General features: G+C 44.8%; 1 long non-coding RNA gene across 7 annotated transcripts in view; it reads right to left on the bottom strand.

The window, feature by feature from the left end:
* The window catches only part of LOC107054352, a 68,784-nt gene that overhangs the window by 21,019 nt on the left and 24,110 nt on the right, over positions 1-23,655 (bottom strand). For 5 of the 7 annotated variants that reach the window (XR_005839295.1, XR_005839296.1, XR_006931370.1 and 2 more), the window contains exons 2-6: positions 16,098-16,229; positions 12,194-12,367; positions 8,682-9,868; positions 8,472-8,573; positions 6,787-6,951 (exon numbers count right to left, since the gene is read on the bottom strand). This is a non-coding gene — a long non-coding RNA (uncharacterized LOC107054352). Of the gene's footprint in view, positions 1-6,786; positions 6,952-8,471; positions 9,869-12,193; positions 12,368-16,097; positions 16,230-23,655 lie in introns of all 7 variants that reach the window. The other 2 variants (XR_005839291.1, XR_006931371.1) reach the window with 2 other exon arrangements.

A 23,655-nucleotide genomic window follows, 5' to 3' on the forward strand; every position in this document is an offset into this window, starting at 1 on the left:
AATCAGATCCAACAGCAGTCAGGGCTGTGCACGTCCCTTCGTGCATACTCAGCACAATAAGGCCAGCGGCCAGAAGCAATGGTAGCATCTTGCAATCACACCCTTGCCTGCTAGAGGCAATCTGGAGCTGACAGTTGTGGCCAAAGGCTTGGTTACAAGTCCTCAGCTGACTGTAAAAATGCTCACGAAGAACAGACAAGTGGCTGAAACAAAGTCATTCAAAGTTATGTTTGCTTGCAGTATATTGCCACCATTCAAATGACTTTTTTTTTTTTTTGCCAACAGTAATTACTGAGACACCAAAAATCAGATGATTAATTACCTGAGAAGGAGAAGGCTGCACCTCCTCCCCAACACTTCTTCCACATCTCTGATTAAAACGCACTCACCAAACGGCTCAGAAATAAAAGCAGCATCTCAGTGCTGCACTAACTGCCTCAGGGAGCCAGGAGTCAGCTCATAGACTGGTGACTGCTGGAGCAGTTTGTCCACTAGGAGGAATTAAACAGGGCCACCACTGCGTGTCTTAGCAAATGTCTGATGCTGCGGTGCCACATAATGTTTCCTTTCTGCAGCGTGAGTATGTAAAGACAAAATGTTCTTCTTTTGCTGTAGATATGCTTGGACTTTTAGAAGCAATCCCACAGGGGATTTCTTTCAGGTGGCAGTTGGAAGGCAACAGAAAAGGAAAAATTGGAGTTTGAAAATAGAAACCCCACTATGTTTACACATACCTCATGATTGAGAATCCTTTAAGTTAATGCAAACACAAACAGAGTATGTTTCCTTAAGGTTCAGTCAATCAGACCGTGCTCTAATTGACCATGCTCTAATTGACTGCACTCTGATTGACTGTGCACTCTGTCTCCCCACCACCAAATTCTGAGTTGCAAATTACCACCAGTAAGACAAAGAGCTCAGCTACAGCTGCAGAAGTCAGTTCATTCTCCCAGCATCTTCTGGTCACCCCTTTTTATATCCCTGGAGAATATCACCCACTATATTATTACAAATGTTTACGTATCACTTTGCATATGTAGATTTGAATGCTCTTTATGAAAGACAGCAAATACACTACTCTGTTTTCAAGATATGGAAATTAAGTGACTTGAGAATCAGTGGTTATTTCAGGAAAAGAATCCAGGTCTCTCGAGTTGCAGTCAAGATGCTTTCACTATCATAATAGTTGTTAAGGCGTTTCAGAGAACCGTATCTACATTTGAGCACAAAAACTTACTTAACAGATGGACACGCCTATATTTTTCAGCTCAAGACAAAGAGAGTGATTTTTTTCCTATGAGGTCATTATTAAAAAGCCATGACCTAATTGCTATCATAGAAATACGGTGGGACAAATCACACAACTGGAACGCTATGATTGAGGGCTGAGAGGTTTTTACAATCATGAAATCATAGAATCATAGGATGGCCTGGGTTGAAAAGGACCACAATGATCATCGAGTTCCAACCCCCTGCTATGTGCAGGGTCACCAACCACCAGACTAGACTGCCGAGAGCCATATCCAGCCTGGCCTTGAATGCCTCCAGGGATGGGGCATCCACAACCTCCTTGGGCAACCTGTTCCTGTGCTGGAGTTGCCCTCTATGTTAAGAAATAGATAGACTGTGAAGAGCTGCCTCTGAGAATCACCCACAATCAGACTCAGAGCCTGTGGGTCAAAATTAGGGACTGGACCAATAAAGGACATCTGGTGGTTGGGGTCCACTACAGGCTGTCTGACCAAAGAAAGCCTGTGGGTGAGGCATTCTTGCTGCAGCTGCAAGAAGTGTCACAGACTCTAATCCTGATGGGGACTTCAATCATCCAGACGCCTTGTGGGAAAGCAACACAGTGAGCTGCAAGCAGCCCAGGAAACTCCCAGAGCCCACCGACAGTAACTTCCTGGCCCAGGTATTAGTCTAACTGACAGAGGAGAAGGGTTACTGGACCAGGGAGCTCATGAATTCAGAGGAGACAGATAAAGAGATTAAGATTAGAGGCAGGTTGGGCTGCAGCTACCATGCCCTGGTCTCATTTGTGATCTCAAGGAATATGCACCTGGCAAAGAGCAGTCAGGACCCTGAACTTCAAGAGAGCAAACTTCAGGCTGCTTAGGGAGTAGTTGGGTGAGATCCCCTGGGAAGTTGTTCTTAGGGACAAAGGAACAGAGCAGAGATGGCAGCTCTTTAAGGACACCTTTCTGAGAGTACAAGAGCTCTCCAACCTCCAAGATAAGAAATCAAGTAGAGGAGGCAGGAAACTGGCATGGCTGGGCAAGTCCCTGCTGGTCAGAGTGAGGGAAAGAAAATGTGCAGGCAGCGGAAGCAGGATTGAGTGGCCTGCAAAGAATAGAGAGATGCTGTCAGGATGTGCATGGATGGGAGCAGGAAAGCCAAGGCTGCCCAGAGAAACTATGGGTACCCATCCCTGGAGACGTGCAAGACCAGGCTGGAGGGGCTCTGGGCAGCCTAACCTCGTGGGGGGCAGCCAGCCCAGGGCAGGGGTTGGAACTGCATGGGCTTTAAGGTCCCTTCCAACCCAAGCCATTCTATTATTCCATGATTTCCACCTCTTAAAAAAAAAAAAAAAGAAGAAGAAGAAGAAAGAAGCAGCCTCTATTAAAGCATGTCCAACCTCAGATTGGTACTCCATTTAAGGGGAGTCAAAGAGGGGTGACTTCAGGACAAAAACATTTTCAAATAACTGTAAAAAGAGAAGAGGGAAAATACACAGCCTTAAATCACAGAGCCACACAATCAGAATCACAGAATCGCAGGGGTTGGAAGGAACCTCAAGATATCACTGGGTCGAACCCCCTGCTAAAGCAGTTCCCTACAATTGGTCACACAGGTCGGTGTCCAGATGGGTCTTGAAGATCTTCATAGAAGGAGACTCCACAACCTCTCCGGGCAGCCTGTGCCAGTGCTCTGTCATTCTGACAGTAAAGAAGTTCTTCTCTGCATTAGTATGGAACTTCCCATATTTCAGTTTCTGGCCACTGCCCCTTGTTCTATTGTTGCTTGCCATTGAAAAGAGTCTGCCCACATTGACTTGACTCTTGCACTTGAGATATTCATAAACAGTGATGAGATCCCCTCTCAGCCTTCTTTTCTCCAGACTGAACAGTCCCAGCTCTCTCAGTCTTTCCTCATACAGAAGATGCTCCAAGCCCTTAATCACCTTTTTGGCCCTCCATTGGACTCTCTCTAGGAGATCCCTGTTGTTTTTTTTTTGTTTGTTTGTTTTTAAACTTGGGAGCCCAGTACTGGACGCAGCACTCCAGCTGTGGCCTCACCAGGGCACAACAGAGGGGAGGATCACCTCCCTCAACATGCCAGCTATGCTCTTTGCAATGCTTTTAATTACCATTGGCTTTCTTGGCCACCAGGGCACACCTCTGGCTCATGGCCAGCCTGCTGCCCACCAGGACCCCCAGGTCCTTCTCTGCACAGCTCCTCTGCAGCAGCTCAGCCCCTGACTGCACTGATGCATGCAGTTATTATTCCCCAGGTGCAGGACTCTACACTTGTTCTTGTTGAACTTCATCAGGTTCAACTTCAATGAAGTTCCAGAAGAAAGAACATAATTTATCTTCATTCAAAATATCATTGTCCTGATGACACGTGTTTTCATTGCGTCTTTGATTACAAAAAGTCAGTGCGGATTTTAGAAAAAAAGCTGTCTCGTTAATAATCTAATGTTAGATTTTTAATGAGACATTCAAGGACGCTCACATGACAAAGCAATAAGAAGTGTTTTTATAATACTTTGAAAGCCCCAACGATGGTGATTTCTGAGTGGTTTGGCCAACTTCATGTAGCACAGTTTAACAGACTGCCACCAGGAAAGCTGGGTACTCCTTTGGCAGAAGAGGTCTTAGGCAAATGCTCTAATTTTATAAAAACACATTTTAGCTTAACAAATCTGGATGAACATTCATAGCTGCCTGTAAAAACAATTTTTAGGGCAACTGATATTTCCAACTCCAAGACTAGGCTGTTAAGTTCAGTCCACAAATATTTAGCAGCCATAACAAACCAGAATTTAAACACTAAAACATTACATTCCCTTTCCATGGTGATTGCAGAACATCAACCACCATTTATACAGACATAGTCTTTACTTATGTAAGAGATTAAAAAAAAACTACAGCACAACAAAGCTCATTGATTTCACAAGATGTGACTGCTAAGAAAAATGGCTTTCATCACACTTCATAATAAATTTATCTAAAAAGTCATTTGTTTAAAGTGTTGCCTCAGAGAGATCCCTGGAGACATGCCTTTTTGATGGCACTCTTTTCATTATTCAAATATAATGAAGCGATTTCACATAGTTGTGCTGGACTGTAAATCACCACCATAAAAAAGGCATGTTCAGCATGTTAATAGACTGCAGACCAGATTCTGAAGAGTGCTTTATAACTACACATGCACTTCATCTCTTGCACATACACACCAGATAGCAGTTCGTACACCTTTCCCAAACTCCATCATTATTAAATTTGGGAACTGACAGGGGAGAGATTTTAAGCAGACTTTAAAGAGCATTTTGCACTTCACATCCAGTGCTACTGTAAATATACTGCCTGTATAAAAGCTCACAGCAGTCTCACGCAGCATGGAGATATGGGGGGAAGCCAGCAGAAAGGAGGGCCCTCCGGGTTCTTAGAAAGCTGATCTCTAGCCATGTACAAGTTTGGTGTCAGACAGCTGCAGCCCTGCCAGCATAGAGTGCCTGCAAGAGAGAAGCTGCTCCACACACCAGCAGCAGCATTTGTTTCAACGCATGGATTAACATGGAGAGCTAAACAGCATCTTCAGAAGAAACTGCCATTAGGTCATCTGAGAGGAAAACTTACCTTTAGAGATGAGCAAAAGGAGTCTAAAGGCCAAGTCTTCCTCCCAAAGCTGCTGGGACTTCTGTTTTGATTTAATTTATATTTGGCCTTTAAGCTGAGTAAGTGTCAATACTTCCCTGTGGCTGCAAACTGCAACCCAGCAGGGATCTGTATCACACAATGGGTTGTCCAGGTGTGACTCAATCTGGATTTACAGGATAATTCCTTGACTTCAGCCTCACAGAAGCTCGGAGGTACAGCTTTACTTTGAGGCCTATCACTCCACATCTACAAGAGAATTTCTGGGGAGGTCCTGGTAAGATTCAAAGTACAAACAAATGATATCAGTGCAGTGCAACTGGCAGTAAACACGGTACTCTGGATAAGGCCCCCAAACTCTACCTCTGTATGCTTCCATATGCAAAAGTTATAACCAGTAGATGACAAGGAAGTTTCAAAGGCTGCATTGCAGTCCGTAGTGTCTTCCTTCCTCTAATTATGTGGTTTTGCCCTATAGTTTTATTGCCTCTCGTCACTTTATCACATAGCCATTCAGATCTTTCAAAGCTGAGCCTGAGAACACAAAGACAGCAGAAGGAGACGTAATCTACAATTAATCTAACGTAAGATAAAGTATTCAAGAAATTCATAAATAATTTCCACATTCGGGATGCAAATCTGGAATGTATAGCAAGTGAGTGAGCATGGTGGAATGCTATTTAACGTGGCTGACAGGAAAATCTTGAAGATGAATGACATTTAGAGTGGAAAACACAAAAGGTTGCTGCGCTCAGCTTCCTCCAGACTTGCTGAAAAGGTGAGAAGGTGACAAAGAGGAGATCAAGACCAGGAGATGTGCTTAAACCCTAGCAGCAATTGCAGCACTGCATACAGACAACAGTTCAGATAACATGCTGAGAAGCTGTGAAAGCTGAATCCTGAAGTGGTTTTGTGTTCCCCATTGTACAACCAACGTGGAGCCAACAATTTTTGTGAAACTCAGCCAAATACATGTCCCATCTGACACCACTGGCTGCAGAATAGCTGAATGCTTGATTGAGCCAAACGAATTCAATTAGTTGATAATGGAAGCACCCAAATTCTGCTGACTATTTTCAGGGGCTGCATAGATGTAAGCATGGAGAAAAAAAGTACTTCTTTCCTGTAACCCCAAGCAGGGGATTAGCATGGCAATACTGTCCCACCAGAACCTTGCAGGTTTGCCACACGATATTCCAGAATGTTGTTTCTATGTAAATAGGGCTGAACACAGGAAATACCCAGGTTCCTACCCTTTAGTCCCTGAACTGTAATGTGATACCAGTGTCACTGAGAAGGCAGACCAAGACAGGGTGGGGCTTCTTAGTAGACTCAGAAGACCCTTAACTCTAAGTCACTTCAGCTTGCTAAGCATCTCCCAGCTGTTCCTCGAGATTTTAACCCTCACAAGTCTCTGTCTAGTCAGAACCTCCAGATATGGATACACTGGAAAGGAAAAGGCATATCTGGGAGTAGGGAAAAAAAACAGAGAAGCAAAAAACGCAACCCAGTACAAATACTGCCATGTCTGTTTTAACTCTCATTCAGATAAATCCTTCCAATTTCTTGCTGTTTCTTAGAAACACAATTTAAGTTGAACTACTTTAAGGAGAGAACCTGTGACATGGAGAAACAGTTTTTCTACAGTTCTATAAATCTTTTTTCCCACTGTCTCAGGAATTCTGCAATCAGCTCTTGTCAGACAAAAAAAAAACAGAAAAAAATGTCAGATATGCTCACCTGGAGTGCATTTAATTCAGGTGACTACAATAAGCAGGAAAAGACAAAGTTGTTTTCACTCTCAACAGAGGGTTTGTGCTCAAAAACAAAGGGACAGTAGCCTCATCCGTGCTTTCAGATCACACATTTCTGAACTGCGCTCCTGGTAACACGCTGCTCCTTGTACCTGAGCTCCTCCAGATCACAGTTACTCCATCCCATCATTGAAGCAGGGCTGCAGTGCTCTGCAGGCACTTCTTATGCGTTCACATTCAGGAGTTACTGCTCACAGAAAGTACAGCACGAGTTCACAGTCAAACTTCACACAGCTAAGAAATCCTGGTGCTCCATTCTGTCACAGAAATAAGGCTAGTTAGTTATAAATTTGGTTGATGCTCTCTCTCTATTCATATGCACTGTTTCTTCATTCTGTTCAGTTTTATACTTAACATCAGCTGCACTGAGCTGTGTACAACAATTTAAACCTTAGATGTTATTTACAAAATCTGTCTCACCCTATAAGGCATTGTAAGAACAATTAGAAAAGAGAAACAAGCGTGAAGGGCAATGTGGTGTGCACGTGTCTGCTGCTAGAGATGATTAAAACAGATTAATTTAGGCAAGTTTCTTATTCCTGCAGTGATCAGTCAGAATCATTCACGCTCTGAAACACTACTAGTCATTAACATGCCAGCTGTGTGCTAGAACAGGTGGGGACTGCTATCCAATGGGAACCACCAACAGCCTTCAGGAACTGTTCTACAGCAGTGAAATGCCAAACATTTCCAAAGAGCTTAGTGCAGCTTTAGAAATGAGCCATGAGACAAACTGGTTCAATTTTAATTACACAAAAATACAGGTTGGAAAAGCTGAGTACAAGTATTTTCTCCGGACAGCTGAACTCCTACCCATCACGAGTAGAGGGTGAGAAATCTAACTCAAAATCCACAACAACAAATGATGTTTCCACACTGATTGCATTACATGCCACAGAATGGCCACATATTAATTCAGTCAACTACTGGCAGAAAATAAGAGTACACATTTTTAGCATTTCATCATCTGGAGCACCTCCCCTATGAAGACAGGCTGAGGGAGCTGGGCTTATTGAGCCTGGAGAAGAGAAGGCTGCGGGGTGACCTCATTGCAGCCTTTCAGTACCTGAAGGGAGCCTATAAACAAGAAGGGAGTAAACTCTTTGAAAGGATAGATAACAGCAGGACAAAGGGGAACAGTTTTAAGTTGAAAGAGGGAAGATTTAGGTTGGATGTTAGGGGGAAGTCCTTTACTATGGGAGTGGTGAGGTGCTGGAACAGCTGCCCAGAGAGGTTGTAGATGCCCCATCCCTGGAGGTGTTCAAGGCCAGGTTGGATGGGGCCCTGGGCAACCTGGACTAGTAAATGGGGAGGTTGGTGGCCCTGCCTGGCAGGGGGGTTGGAGATTCATGACTCTTGAGGTCCCTTCCAATCCAGGCCATTCTGTGATCATGAACTCAGATTATAGTCTGGACTAAGTTTCAGTTTACCATTAAAGTTGGAAGGAAAACAAATCTATATGTATATACATTAGTCTCCGAGTTGCCAAGAATCAGTTTCCAATGGAAAAAAGCTACATTTGATACTGGAAAATTATAAGGCAGGCTCAAAGGCAACTATGAGCGAGATGGAAAACACTGATGCGTGTCAGGATCTTCAACATGAAAACTGTTGGTCATTTCGACCTATTTTTCTTGAGAAAGATTGTCATAAAATCTATTGAAATAGTGCAGAGAGCAGAAAAGATGAGAAAGACTCTTTTAAGTGCGATGCAAGTTAAAAAGATATAAAGTCTATCACAAAGAGCCAGAGGTATATAATAAAATGGGACATGGACCTTTGCTAGCTCCTTTCTTCAGGTATTCCTTCTCTCATATTCATTTCATGTCATATCCATTTCATCCAGTAGAATATGCAGACATAAAACAGCATTGGATCCCTGTATGGCAAACAGGTATACAGATTGTAAGGTAAATAGGTATACAGGTATAGGAGCAGAGAGATTATCACGTTTACAAAGAAGTAATGAAATAAAAAGTTTACCCACATCCTGGGCTCACAGAAGGGCTCCAAGAGGGGTGATCTCCAGATAGGGATCCTTCCTTCTTGGGAGTCAGCCCTTAAATGGGGTCTAGGAGGGGTGCAGCCAGGCCCCACCCCTTCTGGTCACTCAGGTGAAGTTGCATTCACCTGTGCTCCTGTGGCTGACTCAGCGCTTGCCTCAGGTGGTCAATCAGAGGTTCAGGCCGTGATTCAACGGTTCCCATACAGATCCCAATCCAACATTTCTATTCAAACATCTGTTTGAAGACCACTGCAAACCTGCAGCAAGATGCAGCATTAACAGATAAACCTCCTACTGAAATCTTGCCTTTCCCTTTCACCAGGTCATCAATTCTCCCTCTTCCAGTCCTTCTGATAGGGGTGGAAATTGTGGCAACAACCAAGGAAGGTTTCATCTTTCTCCACCATTCCTGGACTGTAGAACTGTCCCAGTTTCCAGTAGGACTGAAAGTACAACTTCAGTGTGGTACACGAGTTGAATTTCAAAAGTAATTTGTACAGCATGACTTCTGACATGCAGAAATACAAACTTCTGTCAGGTCTGTTAAGTTAGCAAAGCTAGCAGAAGTATCCTGTGCAATGCCACGAACAGATACTGAAAGAATGAGGCAAGGGGGAGGAGAAGAAAATGTCTGTAAGAGCTCCTGAAGCATCTTCCCTCTATTTGTTCTACGATCATTCTGTACAGTTATATCCTTTGCTACTCTCTGCCAAAAGACAGACTGACCAAGTCTGTCTCTCAGGTTCAGTACACTTTTCCCATTTGCAAGCTTGGCAGTGTAGGAGGAACCCTTTTCAGGATCCCTTATAGTGATATAAAATGGACATCTTTGTAGAATATGAAGGGTTTGATTGCAAGAATGAATTCTGACTGTCAAAACATACCAGCTTTATGCAGATCCCTGAGCTGTGGTCTGTTAACAAGTGAAACGGCTTTCCATGTCCTCCTCTGTACCAGACTCACAACCCTTCAAACTCCTCTGTTCTCACTGAAGTTCTTTGGTATCAGTGGAGTGAGCAAAGTACACAAGTAACTGAAGTACTGAATAGCACCCTGATACCTACAGAAAGTGATGTGCGCTAATGCTCTCATCTTTCACCTTCAATTCTTCAGCTGACACGCTCTGGAAGGCAGTTACCCCGTAAAGCTGCATGTAATTTAGCATAAATCTGAAATTAAAAGGATGAGAGAACTTGCATGAGTTTAATGCAGATAATGCTGAACTATGGCATACTGGTTCTCCCTGTAAGAAGACTCAACTGCAGCATCAGTGATAGAAGAACATGCTTTCAGCTCCAAAGGAAACAAGTACAGATGCACGCCGTGGAGACAGAGCAGGCTTGGGCCGGGGCACAGAGAAGATGGGACTTTTGACATTAGAAAATACATTCCAGTACACCCTAATTTTCTTCTAGCAGCTTTGACTCATTCCAGCACTCAGCCTCAGACCATCCCCCCATGTTTGCCTGCACTCCAGTGCACATCTCACTGCACCAGTGCTACGTGGCAGGAGATTCAAGATCGAAGGCATGCCTCAGGGTGTGTAGAGCATTTTGTCATCTTCTTGGTTAAAGGGGTTGATGACACCTAAGTAAGTATTTTGTAGACTTCATGTTCATTAGAATATCCTTCTAACAGCAAATAGTAAAAATATGACAAAGGCAAAAATATACTCGGCTTGTTTTGTATCTGTGCCATATCCATGAACAATCCTACATGTTCATTGCTGGGTTCACAGCATCCTTCTTTGGAAACTCTGCGGACTCCACAGCTTTGCAGCTCACTCTTTACAATCATTAAAGTGGTGATCAGGATTGTGAGTTTGCAAGAGAAAGACTGAAAAACAGCCTCTCATATTTGACAAACTATTTGCACGAGAGATGAGCAGTTAAACACTGAAAAATGCAAAACTACTGCAAAACAACTAGCTCTTGCAAGATATCTTGTGGCTTCTGTACACAAACATCACAAATATGAAATAGGAACGACCGAGGACTCAAATACTGGTGAATGTTATTGATAAATGCAGCACAATTTAACAACATTGCTGTGCCAGAGTTCTTCATAGATATCCACAGCGTTTTCCCAAATTCAAAATTCAAAGGACCCTCATCACTGCATTCTCTCAGTTCTCCATCCCAAGTTCTGTGGTGCTCAGATGAACAAACAGATCTCAGTATTCTTATACATGCTTGAAGAGAACTGCTAACTACATTTCAAAAACAGGATACTGCTTTTGCCCCCGGAAGGAAAACCCATTCTGATCAGACAGAAGGTCACACAGCTGCCAGCTGTACAACACAAGGCCAAGCCGGCTGCATCTCCTGCTGATAGTGAAATATCTCCCATGTGTCAAGTCATTGACTTGGAAGCAAAAAGACACACAAGTCACTCACATTAAAAATGAACAAGCCATTTCTTACCTGGATAAAATATCCCTCTGTGAGGTTGCAGCTGGAATGCAACCTAAGTTTATTAACAAATGAATAGCCCCTTGAGACACGAGCTCACTGAATTGATTGCTGAGTAGTGTCAAAAATATTACAAGATACAGTCCAGACATTAAACCTCCACTGCTGAGAGTGCTTACTTAATTATTTTCTTGAATGAGGCATTTCTTGACATGGTGAGCAAGGGAATTCACTGTTGAGAAGGCAACATAATTAACTGTGCTGAGGAACATGTCCTTTCCATTACGTGTTCATCACTGTGCGCTTGAGATGCAGAATTGCAGTCTGTTTGCTGCATTTCTCTCTCAGTTTCTCAGCTGCCCTCAGGTTCCTCTCTTCTCTTCCTGTTCTTTGAAAGGTGAAAGCAATGGAGAGGATCACCTCCATATGAGATTGCTTCTGTCCCAGTCTTAGTTGATCAAAACCCCTATGGCCTTTTAGGCCAGTGGTTATTTGTAACAGCAGGCTGCCAGAGGAGTTTGCACCACAGTCTGGAGCATCAGCACAGACTGTGCTGTCGCAAAGATCAAACGCAGCAATATAAAACTGCACAAATGGGAGAACTGCAACTGAGGCACAGACCTGTCATCAGGACAAGCTGCTTTGGTGCACGTATTGTAAGGCCAGCCTTCCCCCTCTGCAGTTCCACACAGCAAAACTAACACGTCTCAGAGTGAATCAGCTGAGAAGGGGCCAGAGCACAGGATGCAGCATAAGGGCTCTCCGACATCCAGGTCGGAGCTGTTGAGTTTCACTGCACACAGTGCAAGTCTCACCTTCAGCTGAGAGCTGTAAGAATCAGTCAGACTTCATCACAAGAAGCACAACAGAGCACAAGGAATAACTAAGAGCTCCTCTCCCTTTCTGATGCACAGTTACTGTGGTAGCAGATGTTTCCCAGTATGTTTTTATCCACCCACAAATTACTCAGATAATAGGAAAGTCTGAGTGAAAAAAACTCTTTACAAAAATTCTGAGTCTGCCAGACCTGCAGGGATGTTTTAGAACACGGGAATTAAATTGAGTCTCTAATACTGTATTTACCTGCAAGTCACGATGGGTAGATCGGGACCACGGAACAAAGCTGTGCACAAAAGCAGGATTAACGAAGCACCTGAGGCAGCTGCCCTTCCTCCTCAGCCACGGTCACAGCAGGTATCGTGCAGTCAGAGGGCAAGCACACATTTTGCATAGATTTCTGATGAGAAAAGTGGATTCCTGACAAAAGAAGAGGACACTTCTGATCAGTAGGTGATGCCCAGAGGCTACTTCTGACAATAGCAAGCCTCAGCCAAATCCACCCCTCCTGCAGCTCCGCTGACCCCAAAGCACAGGGAAAAAGTGGTACTTGGTTTTCAGCTGTGTCCTAATTAGTGCTTTGTACCGGCAGAGAGAGGTACGCATGCAGACATAAGAGCAAATCACAGAGCCCAGCTTCTCTGCTGAATACAGCCTGTCCACGTTTCTGTTCTGGTCAGTGCAACCCTATTAAGTTTAGCTGTTCTGCCAAACGCTTCCAATCTGTGTCATAGTATAATGTGACCAGCAAGCACAGTCCTCATTATTTTGCTAATGCAGCACGTTCACTGCCTAAGCACAAAACCAAGAGAGAGAAAGCAGAAGCAAAGCATCCCGTAGAAAATTTAACACTTAAGTCAGGCAGATGGAGCAACAGCATGAATGAATCACCAAAAGGTAAAGTTCTGTTTGCACTGCCAGCACTCGAGGAAAGCAGTGCAGCCCCACTGAGCCCTCCCCCAGCTCTGCAGCCAGCCCTGCCCTAGCAGCAGCTCGCCCTTCACCCTGCAGAGCTCTTGCCAGCAGCAGGCTGCCTGTGCCTCCCCAGGGCCATGAGGCCAAACAGAAAAGAGCCATAACCAAAGAGAAGCCCGTGCCAGGTAACAGCTGATAGGCAGAAGGCAGGGCCTCTTTACCAAAAAAAAAAAGACAGCCAACTTCTAACCTTCAACATTTGTTATTAGAGGTGGTATTTCTGAACCAATACAGGGATTTTTTTTTTCCATCCACTGGGTTAGGCTCTTAGTGGGATGTGAGCAAGTCCATGAGTTGCCATTTGTCTCACTGGTTTCAGACAGAGAAATTATGCTAATGCATAAATGAAAAATTATGAATCACCGTAAGAGTAAACAGAGAAATGCTCTATTTGGCCCAGAAACATTTTCAGAATGTGTATTTTAAACAGTAGCCAGGGGAACCAAAAAAAACACAGCCTCGTGGTAAAGAGCCTTACATTTAAGCACGAGGCATTTTCAAAGTTTTCCCTAGAGAAAATATCCAATCTGAAAGAATTCTGAATGACAGAGGCATTCATTAATCACCTGCTGGCTAGCTCACTGTGCCACAGCCTCTTATGGCTTCCTTCTCTCCACCAGCTGTAAAAAACAGCTCTAACTGTGAGCAAAGGCATTTGGGGGGGGGGGGGGCAGCCAATTTATAATTACCCTTTCATCTTTCACAGAATTGTTATGGTTGGAAAGACCACTGAGAACACCCCCCCCCCCCCGCCCACATCCCTCGGTGCCACAACCCCATGGTTCTCAAACACCTCCAGGGACAGTGACTCCACCACCTCCCTGGGCAGCCTGCTCCAAAAAGCTGCAAAAAGTTTGCTCCAAAATCGTATGTAGCCCTGTTATAATGAAGCTACTCATTCTTTTCGGCTATTTAACTTTGGATCAGCATATCACCTGGATCACCCCTCACATTTACCTTTGATGGGGCTGTGTGGAACAGAAGGGTTGAGGCAGCCACAAGTTTTATTCCCATGCTCAACTGGCTTACGAAGGATTAAAGCCAATAAGAAGAAAATAGCTTTATCCCCCCCAGGAATACTGTCAGTTGATCAGTTTAAACACAGATGTTTTGAACTCCACATCTAATGAAAAGTATACCAAGGCTTCAGACATCGGCATAAATAGGGGCATTCCTTCCCTTCAAAATAAATTCTTCCTATAATGTCCTCCGCTATGCAAATATCTGACAAAGAAATTACGAAAGCCAGAGTAGTGGGTGGTCTGCCTGGGTGACAACACTGATACATCTCCAATTGATGATAATATGTCATTTGTTACTGATAAAGAGCACTTAGTATTCCCAAAATGCAGTTGTTTACATGGCCAGACAATCAACTCATCAGTCCCATGCAGGCTGAAAGATTAACGGCTGCGTACTCTGAACCAGGCTCCTGAATGCCTCCGAGGAAATAAGACCCGTTGCCATTCTCAGTTCTCAAGCATCTCTCAAAAGAAGCATTTTTTAATGCTTTTGAATTTTTTTAAAGTTGTCTTATCCATTAAAGACATCACCACAATAGTTCAAATTGCTATGATAACATTACAACTTCGAGCAAATGTTTGCACATGAATAAATCAGGCCTGTAAAGAATTTACGAGCTCAATTTGTTTACACTCATCCTCAGTTTGAGTATGAGCAGTGTGGCAGTGCCCAGTGTTAGCAATCCAAAGCATCACAGTAACACAGCATTAGAGATGCTCAGGGTAAGCAGTTACAATGCACAGTGGTTTCGGATGCCTCCCACTCCCTGACTACCAAATTTCTCCTTCCTGTTCATCTTTCCTACTTCATTTTCAGGTGGTTGCCTCGTTTGGTGGGCTGGGTGGTTTTCTTCTCTCTTGCCAATGTAAGGCAATTTCTGGATGTGAAACCACACGGCCTGTCCCAAAGATTCATCCAGAAAAGAGCAAGCTCATTCTCAAGAGAGAACTGGTAACTCTGGGACTTTCCAGCATGTAACAAAAACATTCCTAAATAAGGCTGATATTTGATGACATTTCATAGCATCTTCCTCAGAGAACTTGACAGACAGCCCGACATGTCCCACAGACAGTCCCTCGTTCCCCTGTACAGAAGAGTTCTGTGTTTACAGGTAAGGATCGATATTTAATAGAAGAAAAGTTGACTGAGATTAGATGTTACACCCGGACTTACCAGGCTTAAAGATGGAAACAGATGTACTTAATGAAAATGCTGTTTTAAGGCAAACAGCTAAAGCCATCAACGAGCAGGCAACATCCTTTCCTTTTGTCTTGTATTTTACCCCAACTCTGGCTCTGATGAAATTAACCCCAACTGGAAAAGTGAAATACTTTCTGGAATTTCCACAGGCTGTAGGGGTGAATAAAACCCAAACCATAGAAGCACTCTCTGGTTGCAGGTTTCATGACAGAAAAGTCTCTCACTCAGGTTGTGAGGAAAAAGAGCCCTTCGAGCTGTTACTAAACCTCACAGCTCAGAGTCAGAGCTCTGTAACCACATTTCTGCCCAGCAGTACGTGGTGCCTTTCAGGTTTTCATTCTGAGGGACTGAGTTAAAAGACATTGGTACCATCACGAGATGTACTATCACAGTGTTATGCATGCTTCCCAGGAACAGACTGCAGCTTGTAATATACAAATTACCAGCTGCTTATCCCAGTTTCCAGCTAAAATGGGTTAAGTGCTTCTCTCATAAGGCAATACATTTTCTTAAGTAAGAAAAAGTGTCAGATCTGCTATGCACGAGAAAAAAACCTGAATTCATTCCATTTAGAAATGTACATAGCTAAAATTTCTTCTGCATGACCACTCTTCAAGCGATAGATCTGAAATCAGCTGAGCAAAACTGCAAAAGACCTTGCAAACCAAAGCCTCTTTGTCTATAGTAAGATATCCTTGCATTCATTTCACTAAAACCATTTAGAAACCACTTTAGCTATGTATTTAGCACAGTTCTCTCGTGTATAAGACCACATACAGCATCTTGCATCTTCCTTAAACAGTGGCCAAGGTCCTTAGTTTTAACACGAAGAACATAAAACATCTGTTGCCTTGCATACACAACTGAGTGGGGAACTAAGAAAGCCTCGCTCACAGTGGCAGCTGAACGCACGTGGGTTACTGTGACACACATTATAAGGTGAGCTTCATACCTTACCACTCCAATAGAGAAACTCGATTTTGCTGCGTAAACAGAAGGGCTATCTCAGAACTGCAGGAATGATCTTGTGAGAAGCTGGACAACATCAGTTTGGACAAGCTATTTCTTCTTGTAAGGCAGGGCGCTGTAAGATAAAAGATAGATAGGCTAAAAGGTGGATTTGTTGTGATTCTGTGATTTTTTGTTGTCGGTATTCCACTTCAGCACATCATGCAGACCAACGGCAGTTAAAGAGTTAATGTTCTGGCTCCGTGTTACCGCCTTTTCGGGCATTTTGGGCTCCCGGGGGGAGGGGAGGGGAGGGGAGGGGCGGCATCCCGTCAGGACTCGGCGCGGCTCCGGGGCGGCTCGTTCTGCCTCAGGCCGCCTCAGCCCGCCACGGAGAAAAGCGCGCGGCTGCCTCTCAGTATTCGTGCTTTACCTCCTCCTTTGGGTCCTCTCGTTTCTCTCATTTGGTGGATTTGGTTAAATTTAGTACAATACCGTTCCTCCTCGGATCGCTGCCATTGTGTTTTCTCCTGGTTAAAACTATCTGCAAGCTATCTTCCCTTTCCCCTCTCTCGGAGTACGCGGCCCGGGGCCGGCCGGGTCAGGCGGCGAGCCGTTCGTAGCCGCCCTTCCTTCTCCTTCGCTCCTTTGTCTCTCCTTTCTTTTTTTCTTCCGGCGCCGGTGCCTCCCTGTCACGGACTGATAGCTAGGATCACCCCGTGACAACTATTGGTGGAGAACGCAGGCAGCTATGGATCTTTACTTCATCTTGAGAGCATTTTATAGAGGACTAAGGGCCATTATGTTCCTTGGAACATATTGGTTCCTTTTTAAGCTCCTCATGTTCTGTGCTGGAGTTGCTTATGCCTGTAGTCAATTAAGGGCACTGATGGAGATACCTGCTTGGTTCCTATACATCCCGGCTAATTTAACAGACAGTATGATGTTTGGATTGGTTTCCAGGTGCTCTTCCCAGTTCCTTAGGCATGTTCAGGGTGCCAGCTTAGGTACTGTGCTATCAGTCTCTCTGCATGTATTCTCTGCAATAATAATTTACATTATGTGGAGGAAGCTTTCCCCAAAACCAGAGAATGTGGAGTGGCAGGGAATATGGAGAGGTTTAGGAAAGAGATTAGAAGCGTGGGGACCCCCAGTGTCATGGGATTTTACTCTTGAACATCTGTGAGACCCTGAGAAATGAAGTGAGTATTTGAGTAAGGGATGGTGCAGCTCAGAAAGATCTGAGAAGGATCAGCTTATGTGGGGCTTGGCTTGTGCTTACCGAGCTCTATATAATACTATTCTGGAGAGACAGTTTCCAAAATGAGATCCAAACCAAAAAGAGAAACCTCCCAGTCAATCTTGATCAATCACAGGAGGCAGCAGTATCAATGTCAGTTGCCCCTGTGGAAGGCCAGAAATGGAAATGGGTGTCCTTGTGTCTAGAATGGAAAGAAGAAGCAGCAGAGGAAGCAGAGGAAGGTCCAGGCGAGGGGCCCTCCCCAAAACCACCACCACTGAGAAAGGCAGCTGCGAAAAATAAGAGACATGGAGAGTGATGAGGAGGGAGTCACTGTTACTTAACACTATTCAGCAATCCCTGAAAATGACTGAAATCCAAGGCATTGAAAAGGAGTTTACGTGACACCCGAGTGAAACTGTTGGCACCTGGTTGCTTCAGTGTTGGGACAGCGGGGCCAGTAGTGTGTCCCTAAGTAGTAACGAAGCCTGCCAACTAGGAAACATCACTCAAGACTCAGCTGTTGACAGAGGGACTGGTAGATGTCTGGGCGGAGTCGCCACCCTCTAGGAAAAAAATCTTATTAGCTGTGAAGGAAAGGTATCCCTTCAGAGTTGAGCTGGAGCCTGGGGCAAAAAGCTGGAATGCTGTTGAGAAAGGCATCCAGTATTTGAGAGAAACAGCTGTAGTGGAAATGCTGTATGATCCCATGTTTGTTCCTAACGATTCACACCAGGACCATGAAGTTGCACCTGTTGCTGCAGGTAACAGAGGGGCCCTGCCCTCAGCTTGGGAGGGGAAAGGGATAATAGAGTGTATTGAACTGTGTGGATTTGATGGCCTGGCACATCAGAACCACAGGAATACAAGGCACTGGTAGACACCAGTGCCCAGTGCACTCTGATGCCCTCGAGTTATAAAGGGACAGAACTGATTTATATTTCTGGAGTGACTGGGGGCTCTCAGGAACTGACTGTGTTGGAGGTAGAAATAAGCCTCACCTGAAAAAACTTGCAGAAGCATCCTATAGTAACTGGACACGGGGCTCCGTGCATACTCAGTATAGATTAGAAGGGGGCATTTCAAGGATCCCAAGGGATACCAATGGGCTTTTGGAATAGCTGCTGTAGATACAGGCAACATTAAGCAGCTGTCTGTCTTATCTGGCCTGTCAGAATACCCATCTGTTGTGGGGTTACTACAGGTAAAAGAGCAGCAGGTACCAATCGCTACAAAAACGGTACACAGACGGCAGTACCACACCAACAGGGACTCCTTGCTCCCCATTCATAAGCTGATTTGTCAGCTGGAGGGTCAGGGAGTGATCAGCAGAACCCACTCACCATTTAACCGCCCCATGTGGCCGGTGCGTAAAGCCAGTGGAGAATGGAGGCTGATGGTAGATTACTGCAGCCTGAATGAGGTCACACCCCCACTGAGTGCTGCTGTACCAGACATGTTAGAACTTCAGTATGAACTGAAAGCAGCCAAATGGTGTGCCACCACTGACATTGCCAATGCATTCTTCTCCATTCCGTTGGCCACGGAATGCAGGCCACAGTTTGCTTTTACTTGGAGGGGTGTTCAGTACACCTGGAACTGTTTGCCCCAGGGGTGGAAACACAGCCCAACCATTTGCCATGGGTTGATCCAAACCACATTGGAACAAGGTGGTGCTCCCGAGCACCTGCAGCAGTACATTGATGATGTTGTGTGGGGTGATACAGCAGAGGAAGTCTTTAAGAAAGGAGAGCAAATAATTCAAATTCTTCTGTGTGCCAGTTTCACTATTAAGTGAAACAAAGTGAAAGGACCTGCCCAGGAGATTCAGTTCCTAGGAGTAAAAAGGCAAGATGGGTGTCGTCACATCCCAGGAGATGTGATCAACAAAATCACCACTATGTCTCCAACTACTAGCAAGAAAGAGACACAGTCTTTTCTGGGTGTAGTGGGCTTTTGGAGGATGCACATCCCAAACTACAGCCTCATAGTGAGCCCCCTTTATCAGGTGACGCAAAAGAACAATTTTGCGTGGGGTCCTGAGCAGCAGCAGGCTTTTGAACAGGTTAAACAGGAGATAGCCCGTGCTGTGGCCCTAGGGCCAGTATGGATGGGACAGGATGTAAAGAACATTCTCTACACTGCTGCTGGAGAGAAAGGTCGCACTTGGAGTCTGTGGCAAAGAGCCTCAGGAGAGACCTGAGGCTGACCACTGGGATTTTGGAGTAGAGCATACAGGGGGTCTGAAGAGTGCTACACTCCAACTGAAAAGGAGATCTTAGCAGCATATGAGGGGATTCAGGCTGCTTCTCAAGTAATTGGCACTGAAATGCAGCTCCTCCTTGCACCTCGACTGCCAGTGCTGAACTGGATGTTTAAACTGCCCACCACGCCCTGCTCCCAGCTTGCCGTGGTACCAATCCTGCTTGAGATGCAGCTCGATGTTGGCGTTCACCTCCTTCTGCGTGGGTCATCTCCCCCGTCTGCTCCCAGCTGGGGCAACATAAACCGGGTTCCATACATAGTTGATGGAATCTGCCACTGTTTGGCAATGGGCCTCCTGCTCCTTTGTCATACACGAACCCATGGTTCCTTGCCACTAACCACCGTCAAAACACCTTAGGTTCGGCGGGGCTTGCCAGTGGTCTTTATAGCGTTTGCTCACACCCATGCCAGGTGTATAAGCTAGACAACTCGTGATCATGTTGAGAGGGTCTGGTATGTCTGGTATGAATAGTTACAATCTTTCAGTTTTCTCCCCGCCTGTCTGCTGAACTTGCTTACAACTCCTAAGGTCTTTTGCTAGACAGAGCAAGAATGTCTTTATTTTCTCCCGATAATATACAAATTAAAGGAATTGAAGTAAGGGACCCGGACAAATTAACTGAGAGGGCTTGGAAAGTATGCAGAAACAGGGATTGTAAAGAAAGAAAGAAATTGGGAAGAACAGTAGTTGCAGTAGAGCAACATGATATAGAAACCGATACTGCCAACACAGCATCTTTCCTTAGTATCGTGATTTGAAATCAGGGACATGGATGCGTTCAGCTCGAGTTCTGTATCAAGGCAGAGGTTATTTTTGTGTTGATTCCCTGACAGGTCCACTGTGAGTCCCTGCTCACTGGACTCGCCCTTACCAGCCTTCTGTTGCTGAGTCAAACAAGTGCAATCATTCACATGATCAAGCCTCGGACTGGGTAACATGGGCCAATTCTGTTAACCAGCTGAATTTTTGTCTTAGCCTACAGTCCCTTAGTAGCCCATTTCAGACATGGTTGATAGGTCTTCCTATGCTTAACCGATTGGAATTATTTCATGAGTTTGTTAGCTATACCAGGAGTAGATGTGACAGTATATTGCCTATTAGCAACCTTTCTGCATGTTTAATTAAGAATCTGAGTGTCACCCTCTGATGGGTGAGGAATTGAGCTTGTTAGGGTCAAAAGTGGTTGGCGAAATGCCAATGAATGAATCGGCATGTTTCATCTTTGGAAATGAAAGTATTGTATGTTTTGAATTGGTTAACTCCTAGAGGTGGTTCAGATATCATGTCTGTATTAAAGCACATGGTTACCAGACAAAACAAAAATGATGTCAAGAAAAAGCCTCCTGTACTATGGTATGATATACATAATCATAAGTGGCTAGGACCAGTTCCCCTATTAACTTTCGGTTGGGTGGATGGTGGAAGTTTATTATTGAGTATCTATGTTTATTGATATCTATATGTAGGAAGAGTTGTTTGCTTTGTAATAAGTTGTTGATCAAGTTTAATACAGAACATAGCGATTAGCCGTTAGGAAGTTAGGAAGTGAGATGCCACAGAATTTTGATAAATAATAAGGCTTTTTCTACTACACAGACTGGGATGTTTCGCTGAACTGATTGCTGGACTAATGTATCTAGTGGTGGTAAATTTACTTATCGGAATGCTGGTGATTACTGTGGCACCAATACATCAAAAAGACAAGGTTTGGGTGCCTGTGGTAAAAGGTAGCAACACGACTATGTGGTGCAATGGCTCTGCGAAGGCATTGCCTCCGGACATCTTTCTGATCTGTGGAAACAGAGCGTGGCAGGGCATCCCTAGCTGGGTGATAGGTGGACTTTGTTATTTAGAAAAATTAACTGTTTGCTCCTACCTTTGTGCAGCTTTGAAACGTTAGTCTCTCTAACCACTCTAACCACATGAAGCGTGCTCTGTTAACCCCTGAATGTAATGATAACATTGGGTTTAATCACTTGCCGCAAGGATTGCACTGTTTTTTTTTTGAACAGCTTCTGGTTGATCAAAACAGCTTACGGCATACCTTGCTATAAAATCACGCTACCATAGACTCTCTGTTATTAGCTCAAGATCACGGGATGGCTTAGTGGCCTTGTCATGGAGGACATTCGTCTACAGATGTTGCTGGTGGTGGGAATCCTCATAATTTGTTCGGTTATTGCTGTTTCTAAGAAAATGCTCTCAAAGGTTACCTCGGCTGTTTTTCTTGCGCAAGAAAAGAACGGGGGAATTGTGGATGGACGACTGACCCAGGGAGGTCAGGTTTATCTCCCCCTGGGTCAGTGCGAGCAAAACAGCTGCTATGGATCACTGTCTCACACAGAACAATGATGGGAGTAGGCAAAAGGAATGCAGAGCTGCAATAGAGACTGCTGTGCCAGGTGCCGTGAGACAAGCTGCAAGCAACTGCAAGTTATGAAACTGTGCCAGCGCTGCCCTCTCATCCTCTGTCTCATTATATTGCATGCTAATGGACTCTCAGAAACATGATGTAAATGTATCTGAATTCCTGTCAACTATTGATTATGTATTAGTTCAACCTATATCTATAGCACAATTTCTCCTGACAGTGTGCAAGTTAGGTGGAGTGTCCCCCCTTGCACCAGGGTGTACGTGCATCATCAATAGACACATGCCTGCTCTATATCCTTACCGGATATAGGGTCCGATTTCCACACATCAATTTGGCAACGAGGATGGATCGTCTGTTTGGCTGCGGGATCGGTTGAGAGAGGGGACACCTTTGGCGTGCCCCAAGATTTCTTGGAAGGTCTCCCTTCCTCACCCGATCACTGCAGGGACAGACAAGGACCATCCATAGGTGGATCAGGTATGTGTATAGAAAAGGGGGATGCCTGTAAGGCGTGAGGAGACGTCCTATGCAGGGTATGAAGGAGCGTACCTGCCTCCCCCTCCCCCCCCCGAGGTATGTGAGCTCGCGGGTTAGGTTGCCAGCTGGGGTAGGATTTGCAACTAATTGACTAATGTACTGGTGTTATTAAGATTCCAGCTAAAAGATGTCGTCAGCATTGTGTATTACGTATAAACCATGGTTTTTTGTTCTAAATATCAGAGTGAGTGTGGTGTGAGTGAGACATGTTCCTTTCAACTAATTACAAGCTGACGTGTGTTCGCCACGATCTATATATGTGTGTAAGTAACGGTTAATAAACGGAGATTCTGATGCACTCGTATTGGGTCATGTCATCACTCCATGTGGCTCGGCCAGTGAACAGACTAGATTCTGGTTTCCGAACCCTTGGGAATCCGCAGCACATCATGTTACTGATGCCACATGGAGTAAGTGGATTGTGTTGATTATGCAATGAGCACGGATGGGGAACCTCAGCCATGCAGGAATCCTAGAGGTGATCATGGACTGGTGTGAAGACACAAAGTTTGGCACATCACCAGCAGAAGAGGTGTCATGTGCTAAAGAGGCCCCACCATACAATGAACTACCAGAAAATGAAAAGAAATATGCCCTGTTCACGGACAGATTGTGTCTTATTGTGGGGAAACATTGCAGATGGAAAGTTGCTGTGTGGAGCCCCACACAATGAGTTGCAGAGACCACTGAAGGAAAAGGAGAATCAAGTCAATTTGCAGAGGTAAAGGCGGCCCAGCTGGCTTTAGATGTTGCTCAGCAGGAGAGGTGGCCAATGCTTTATCTTTACACTGACTCATGGATGGTGGCAAATGCCTTATGGGGGTGGTTGCAGCAGTGGGAACAAAACAACTGGTAACGGAAGGGTATACCTATTTGGGCTGCTGAACTGTGGAAAGACATTGCTGCCTGAGCAAAAAATACGGTTATAAAGGTGCATCACATAGATGCTCATGTGCCCAACAGTAGGGCTACTGAAGAACAGCAAATAACCATCAGGTAGATTGAGCTGCCAGAATTGAGGTGGCTCAAATAGACTTGGACTGGCAGAACAAGGGAGAGTTATTTCTAGTGGGCCCATGAGACCTCAGGCCATCAAGGAAGAGACGAGACATATAAGTGGGCTAGAGACTGAGGGGTGAACTTAA

This window comes from Gallus gallus, chromosome 12, assembly GCF_016699485.2.
Source record: "Gallus gallus isolate bGalGal1 chromosome 12, bGalGal1.mat.broiler.GRCg7b, whole genome shotgun sequence".
In the NCBI taxonomy this organism is placed as follows: Eukaryota; Metazoa; Chordata; class Aves; order Galliformes; family Phasianidae; genus Gallus; species Gallus gallus.